Here is a 7,116-nt window from a genome sequence, read left to right as displayed (position 1 = left end):
CAAATTATGAATAATTTTTTCGAATATTAAATACACTAAAATTTTTTCTCAAATTTCAATATTTGCTAATGCCATAAAATCTGACAAAAAAACTTTGAAGATGTTTTACAAACGGTTAAACCCAAATGTGTTGCCTCTAATCATAGGCACAATTGAATCTCAAATTGAGCAAATCACAATAAAATATTTGCTAAATTTGAAAATATTTTTATTTTTATTATATTTTGCATAGTTCGTAACTTTCTGACTGGGATAATGTTAAGTGGAAATGGTGAAATTTTCTTGTGACTTTGTCAAACGAACTGTGAAATTCACTTTCCATTTTCAGTAACCACAATGACAAAGTAGCTTAACTCTGAAGATAAAGGAAAAATGAAATATTTACTAATAATAATTTAATATTTTTTAAAACCCTTTTCTTTGAAGTGCACTTAGTTTTGTTGTATCTTAAAATTATTTTCAAAATTTGCAGACATTACGCTTATTAAACTCAAAGTCGCATTAAGCCACTGCGTCTTCGATTCGCGCAGTCTAGCAAACACATTAAATTAATCTACACAAATTATTACTGATAAGATACCACAATTTGGACATGTGTCAAAAAAGATTAAACTCAATTTGTGCTCTAAGACACTGAACACTCCAACTCCAATTCCTACCCCAATTCTGTGTCCCTTATCCACTTGCAAGTGTGTTTCACTATAAAGTTTGGAGCAAACGTTCACCCCATGAAAGTTTCGCTAATTAAGTAATTGCTTTTTGGTCATCAGCTTAACTTCCAGCGTTTATCTCTTAATATGTTTTCGTATTTATCTAAACTTACATATTCTCCTATACTCATATGTATACATAATCTATAGTCCATTGCAAGAATTTCGGAAAGCAATAAGTACGTAATATTTTGGTTTCCAGAATTTGTTCATAGTTAAATGTTTGTTAGCAAATGAAAAAACTTTTCTCATTTTATTGCAAATGTGAAGCATCAAAATGGCAACAAAAGTTAAATTGTTACTGAAATATTGATGAAGCAGGAAGAAACTAGAAAAAAAATGTTTATAAATAAATTATTAGATTTTATTAGAGTTTTAACCCAGTTCCAAACGTGCACAGCAGCATATCTGTTAAGGAGTTTGTAATCAACTTTGACTCTGTGTCAAGTATATCGTCGACTTTCACTTGAATGTAGTTGAATAGATACTCGTAGAATCAATACTGTTAAAGGAAGTGAACAGTAAGCTTATTATTATTAGAAACATATGCCTCTTTAATAAGTTTCCCATTTAGTTTAAGTGTAAGTCATAAACTAAAGGTAATGTACAAAAGACCTCTTCGTGTTGTAGTAAAAAGAGTAAAGAGTTAAAATTCAATTTGAAAATAGAAATCTATAAGTCAATTAGGAGAACTTATTTAACCTTTTACGTCCCGTTATGTTAATGGACACTATAATAAAATAAAACATAACAGCCAAAACAAAAATATAAAAATTTGAACCCATAAGCAGTATTTTAAAAATTACTTCTATATCAGCCTATTCTATACCAGCCTATTTACTACTGCTATCAAACACAGAAGAAAAACTTCAAACTACCGTGACCTCTGCTTAAGGTCAAACTAATGAGTATCATATCATTGTCTAAACCATGAAGGTAATATGAAACGGATATGATATGAAACGGATTAAGTTCTCTTAAAAAGTGTTCCGATTAACGTTAATTATAACATATAATTATTTAAACAACATTATTTTTCTAAACAAAAAAAAAAATCAGAAAACAACGCAATAAAGTCGTTAAAACAATAACCATATAGTCAATATGTGGATAATTATAATAATATCAATAATTTTTAGAAAACGACAAGAGAACTAACAGCAAAAGCTACAACAAGATTTTTGAACCAATTCTACTGTTAGATTAGGTTAGGTTTGAATTGCGGCCTTGTATTCAGAGCCCAATTAAGCTGAAATAAAGTTTAGTTATAGTACCTCTGTTTGTTCATACATGGACAAGAGGTCTATATATGAGCAACGCTAAAAGGCAACAACTCCCCCATTAGGTATATGTAGATAAACCAACCTCACAATTGTATTAACTTGATTAAGTCCCTAATTTTACAGGAAAACAGATCGGTCTGGTCGATAACAAAAAAAGCCTGCGGATTTTAAATCTTCTCCTAGCAAAAGATGGGCACTCATACAAGATAAGAAGCACAGTTTCCTCTTCATCCTCAGAGCCGCAAGCACGACAAAAATCATTATAGGGTAGGCCCAATTTAAAAAACCCACTTTAAGTCCCTGTTAAGGACATTCACATCAACAACTTTATCATCGAACCAATTCTACTGTAAGAAGCAAAAAGTTCTTTGCGCAATAAGCTATAAAAAGTTTAGTGAAGTAACAACCGTAAAAATGAGACTCTAAAGAAGAATTGTACTGAATACTAGACGGGACAGAAAAAATTGAGCACCTCCCAAACTTTACTTCTAATTACTTAAATTTCCTATACATTTTTCATACTTCCATCGATGTGGGTCCATCCTCCATGGTTAATAACTAAGCAAAGTAATTTTCAGCCATTCTTCAATCGACCAATTTTTTACCATTAAGTGAGTTTTACAGACTGAAACCATTGAGACTCAGACGGTACAAGGTACGGGCTATACGATGAATGCATCATAACTTCTCAGTTAAGTTTTGTCAATTCGTTTGAATTCATTCAAGACATTACTTTTCAAGTTAATATAACTTTTTAGACGAATGACGAACTATTTTATAAAAAAAAAGTGACCTGATATCAGACCTTTCCAGAACGTACTTCTTTGACGTAATGGAATTACTGTTGCCGGATATATATAACACTATTTAGTGACAAAAGTTGCGTATACTTTATAATACTAATAATAAAACTAATAATAAAAAAATAAGTGAATGGAAGAAACTTTCGACCGATATCTCAGTATGATATCTCAATAATATTGGATGACTGAAAACTGGACTGCGAGATAAATCCAGAAATACTTTCGACATTCGTAAATATTAATTACTCACTTGAGAAACCTAGTGAAGCTATACTTTATCAGTGTCGTAGTAATTAAGAAGTCACATCGATTACTTCCAATTTCGGAAGTAGGAATCTAGGAACTTGCAATTTAGGAACTTGCAATCTAGGAACCTTACGATGATTAGCGCAAAATATCAAAGGAAAGAAGAGATTTAATAATACTTATACTACGCCACAACCACAATTATAAGGCAATAATAAATATTCATAAACGGTAATAAAGCCACAGTCAATAGTGTGAAATCAAAAAGATGCTAATCCACTCTTTAAAGCCAGATAACAGTAGTTAGCAACAAAAGTAATGCCACAAATTTACTTCACCAGAGGAGTAATTGTAGCTGATATTCCTTTGAAGACTCTACAAACGGTATCCCTACCTTCCACAAATTTTTGAAAATCTTTTAAAAAAACAGTGTTGATACTTTCTGTATTAGGATAACACAATAGCTTACGACTTCACTGCGATCTCTCGGATTGAAGAAATTCGCTTTGTACTATATTCCCTGAATTTCGATTTTTTTTAAAATATATACATCGTTAAGGGAAGGGGTTTTCGATGATAATAAATTAATAATCAATGCTATACTATCAAAATCACAAGCAGGAAATCCTATTTTGAGAACTATTTTAGAAAGAAGATTTATCGATTTTAAAAAAATTAAAAATTAATGAAAATTGTTGAAAAAATAACGAATGTTTTGCCAACTTTTATAAGTCCCCTTCTATATTATTGGGTTTTATTAGATATTAAGCAGAAAATCATTATCTCTTAAACTATAACAATAACAAAGTGAATGCATGCATTTATTTGATTAAATAAAATTTCAAATGAATAAAGTTTTAAATTTAATAATTAAAGAATTTATTCTCCAAACCCTAATGTACTTACTCCTCATAACAATTAACCATTACTAAACTGGTTTTAAGTATCACAAACAAAAACCTTAAGCTTTAGAATCATCTGCATTACTAACAGAAAGGTTTCATTGTGTCCAAAGACTTTTATTTTTATTTTCCATGTTCATCTCCACAATTATAAAATGTACAAAATCTACAAAAAGTGCCTTGAAACAACTTCAGCAATGCTTTCCATAATGTCCTTCCAAGCAATGGTAAGGCTAAGTGCCTGCCCTTTAAAACGGAGTGAAAGTGAAAGTGAAAGGTGGTTGGATGGCTCATAAAATTGTACCACAAAAATTTTTACTAATTCCATACAAACATTTTTAGAGACAGTTTATGCTTGAGGATTAGAACACATGAATTCCATTAGTGTTCGGTAAGCGGATTAAATAATTTTTATTTATTTAAAATTGCATGCTTTTTGGCGCATAACATTCCGTGTTTACACATATTTTAAACATTTATAAGCTTATTCGAGTTCAAAAAAAAAATATTTTAGAATTGCAGAAACATACGATTTTCTAATAGAAAACATAAATTTTATACGCAGCTTAACAGTTTTCAAATCTGTTATGAAAGAATTTAAGTGAAGGGCAAAGGTGCCTAAAAGCGTGCAATATTTTGTTCATTTCTTTTATTTTCACAAAGTATAAAACTAAATACATATATATGAGCATTAAAAGTTTTTACGCAATTTATGTTTAAGGTGAGAAAATACCAAATGTCAGTTGCAGACAGACAATCAGTAAAACAGCGCTCTATACGCACAAACAAACAGACAGACAGACAGACATTTAAATTGTAGTAAAAAGTAGCAGAAGAATTATTGCACTTGTACCAAAAAAGGTAGTAGGTAGCGTATCGTTAACTGAATTATTCATAAAGCTGCTTTAGAAAATTTCAAAAGAAATTTTTCTTGTTGGATGCGGGATTTTACTTTTCCCATTCCGCATGTGCCGTACCGCCAGGAAGGCAATGGAATTGCTACTAAAATTCAATTGCACGTTTTACTCAGACACCAAAAATTTATTTCGTTATTTTTAGTTGCATTAACGAAAATCTTTTTTCTTGGGTGCATTTTCTATTTTGTATTTTGAGCATGAATGATTTTGGATTTGTATCTGAATTTTTGTTTTGGTTTTGGAAATATAGTGAATTCTTTATTCTAGAATATACAATTCTTTTGCTTTTATAAATTAAGTATTGTTTTAAAATTTAAATATAAGATATGTTTTTTTTTTGCTCTGACTCATCTATTACCATTTATTAACGCTTTTACTGAATGTGCTAACATCATGTCGGATACTAATATAACTACTTGAATAAAAATAATGAATACTAATAATTCCATTCACTACAATCAACAGAAAGTTTAAGACATGTGATATATATCTAAACGAAAATGCAGAGAACTATAGTAAGTGTACTAGCTTTGTCACAACAGTAAGTTATTTGATTGTATTCATACCCAAGGATATCATCTGAAAAATTTCCAACACTATTCCATCACTTGTTTGGTCTCATGACCACTTGGAAATACTAATTGAAGATTTATTGAGCTGTAAACCAAAACAAACCCGCGTGTTTTCATATATAAAATAGGCTGATCTAAACATCTGAATATATCCAAAACTTCAGTAAAATTTTAAAGAAAATTAGTGAATAAAATGCAGAAAACTTTTTTAAACGGATTCCCACAGCAAGCATCTAAGCAGTACCTGGTAATATAATAAGTGACTACCTCCAATGGTTTTGTATCTGATGGAAACCAAAAAAAATCTTAAAACAAGTAGAAACTTTGAAGACTATAGCAACATTCTAGATAGTTGGATAACAAGACACGGCTAGATAAAATATATTGAAAACAATGAGGACTATAACTCCGAACTGACAGCCGAACTACTCGCTGAAGAAGAGTACAAGGAAACTAAAGCAGTACATCGTCCGAATTATATCTTCAAGACTGGCTTACACTAAAACAAAATTATAGCATTCAATTTTCTCATATCCGTAATGCTTGATGCGATGCATGCGATGAGATTAGATGCACCCTTTAGCTCTCTCCAGACAAAAAGTAAGGTTCTTGAGGAATTTCTACTTTGAGAAATTTGCAAAGCCGTCACATATGGCTGAAAATATGATGAAATTTTCATGTGGTATCACAATGGACTTTTGTCCTGAGTTCAAAGCTTCTTGCTAAGTTCTGCCACTTTTATTGTTCCTTTCTTAAGGTTTATGAGATATCTGAGCAAACTGAAGAACTTGTCTCCCCAATTTTTCACTAATTAGAACAAAAATTTTATGAGATTGCTCAAATCTTAAAGATAAACATGAAGCTAAAGATAAAAGATAAAGATAAAGGATACAGTTAAAGTAAAGATAAAATATGAATATAAAGGACAAAGATAAAAAATAAAAGATAGGGACAAAGATAAGAATAAAAGACAGACATAAAAGATAAATGTAATAGATAAAGATAAATGATAAGAGATAAAGATAAAAGTGAAGAATTACGATAATAATGGACTACGGTGTAATATTTGTTAAAGTCCTAAAATTGGTTTTATATATTTTCCTCTATTACCAAATTTTTTCGCCAAGCCAACAACTTTAAAACTATCTTAGGAAATCGGGGAAGTATTTTTGATGACTACGCCTTTCTCACTTCGTCAAGTATATTTTCATGAGTAAATAAATACTACACTTAACCAAATTAAGTAAATACAGGATATGTTTCATAGGTAAAATATGATTTTTAGTCAAAACATTGGTCAGTCAGTTAATTAATTAAGTAATTAATTAGTAGTTAATCAGTCAATTTGTCTTGAACACACTTGAGTTTGGTTAAAATGCAATAATTTATAAACTATATTATGGGATAGGCATTATCAATTGAAGCGTTTTGATTTTATTTTTTAAATTTAAAAAAAAAGATTTTTAATTTGATAATAATTCTTATATCGATAACAAAAACATATCGTAATTTCCGATGCAAAACTACACTTGTATTCGTGCATATGACATGCAATTTCGACAGTACATCAGTAAATGGTCTCCCTTATCGACTGTTTTAATTAACACTAGTTGATCCACTTTAAATACCTACAATTAAGTGTTTGAGTTACCTTGGACTCTACATTCAACTAGAAACGTATTT

This window comes from Teleopsis dalmanni, chromosome 1, assembly GCF_002237135.1.
Source record: "Teleopsis dalmanni isolate 2A chromosome 1, ASM223713v2, whole genome shotgun sequence".
In the NCBI taxonomy this organism is placed as follows: domain Eukaryota; kingdom Metazoa; phylum Arthropoda; class Insecta; order Diptera; family Diopsidae; genus Teleopsis; species Teleopsis dalmanni.
This window is presented reverse-complemented; position numbering follows the sequence as displayed.